Source organism: Nannospalax galili, unplaced genomic scaffold (genome assembly GCF_000622305.1).
Source record: "Nannospalax galili isolate Female #2095 unplaced genomic scaffold, S.galili_v1.0 scaffold929, whole genome shotgun sequence".
Lineage (NCBI taxonomy): Eukaryota > Metazoa > Chordata > Mammalia > Rodentia > Spalacidae > Nannospalax > Nannospalax galili.
The window spans coordinates 1,607,671-1,609,605 of record NW_008359591.1 but is presented as its reverse complement, the minus strand read 5'-3'; positions in this window follow the sequence as shown (position 1 = coordinate 1,609,605).

Below are 1,935 nucleotides of genomic sequence, written 5' to 3'. Positions count from 1 at the left end.
AATATGTTTATAATATGTATTAAAATTCAGTTATGGAAAATATATTTCCATCAACTTCACTGGAAATCAGCAGAAAATATAAAATCTACAGAGTAACATATAGATAAGTACAAACAATTATTGATCTCTGTATTGTCAAATAAGCAATGCTTTAATGGCTTTTAAAGTATCTCTTTTGCATGAAGAAAAATGTTGGAAATAAGCATTACATGTATAATATATACTCTTATTTTCTGCAATGGGAGTATAAGAAAGAATGGTGGAATTTGAGGATACAAAGTGAGAAACCATAGATTTCCAATAAGAGAGGAAAGTAGGTGTTCTGAGTCATTTCACATAAACTAATGTAACTTATTTACATGCATGTTCACCTAAGTAGGTAACTAAAGATATTTGAAAGGTTGGTCTTAACATGGTAATAGTGGAGAACAAATCTGAATTCCTATAGTGGCCTTTATACAGAAGGGCTTTGGCACTGAAAATCTTAATATAAATTAAGGAGGTTTTCAGCTTTAATTTTATAAATAAAACTTGGCTAAACTTAGAAATAACTCCCAAGAAAATAAGCATATTTTCTTGAATGTTTTCAGTCACAGTGCATATCTTTTTCTGAAACATCAAAGTTCTCCTTAGTTAGATATCCAGTTACATTGCAAAAACTTTTAGGTTGCTCTTTGTCCATTCATATTCTCACGAAGCTCATCCCTGTGTTCTTTATTTGTTAGCACTATCAGGAATAGACATTTAGTACACATGTGAATTGAGGCTTTTTTGTGATTTATAAGTCATTTCTGAGATGTGCCTTAGCTCAGGAAATTGTTATTGAATATGTCAATGCTGTTGTAATGAAATGCTTCTTCTAAGCATATGGTTATTAAATAAATTTTAAAAGTTTCTGATGAATATATTTGAAGAAAATATATGCAAGAATACATGTTATAGTACTTTCACATATGATAAAGTCCATAATTTGGTAAGGATACTCTTAATATTTAAGAGCTTAAAAATCTTTATTATAAGAAAATATTAGGAAAAATTATGTTCATCTAATTTAAAATATGAGCAAAAGCTTCTGTTGTCAGAGTGAAAGATCAGCATAAAGAATAAATGTCAGATGTTCTTCAGTCTTCAAAAAAATAAGTGAATAAGAGAATTTTGAATTCTTACTTTTAAGTATCTGGAAGAGTTCTATTACGCAAAACACAGCAGAATACTAATTAAAAATTAGAACTCATCAGACAGATAACCTGAATAACCTAGATCATAATTCTCATACCTTCAAATTATGAAATTATTGTATTCCCAGTTTCATATCTTACACTAATAAAGTATTCAAATATTAGGCAGTCTTATAAATATTTATCTCAGATTATAAAATACACAAGAAGAAAAACAAATTTCCAGGTTTCATTCTTCCATCAATCAATACAAGATTCTTAGTTCTTTCCCTGCTGCCACGTATGCTGATGGAATAGCGGCAACTTCTGTTTGCTCTGACTGCGGGTGCCAAATTATGATTTTTTAAAAGCTTTTCTAGGATTTCAGTTCCTTAAAAAGTTAGTTTCTTCTCCTACAAACAAACTGTGAAATTATAACAGTATAACAGTAAAAATTATGAGAATATCTGCACTCTCACCCAGTTCCTGTAAAAGACTGGAAAACTGGAACTGTGCCCATTTTCTGGAAGTAATATATAAGGTACAGAATGAGGCAGCATTATTTGTATAGTAATTTCCCCCAAAACTCCCTATTTGATGTGAGATAGCATTCTTTTCTTCTGCTATGAACCCATTCTTTAAATAATTTTAAAAGTCCCTGAATTTCCCAAGTGACTCCTAAGAGGATGTTATCAAAGTTGTTCTACTGGGCATTGCCAGCCATCATTAAATCATTCTCACAAATAGTTATAACAATTAGACATATACACTATGTCCT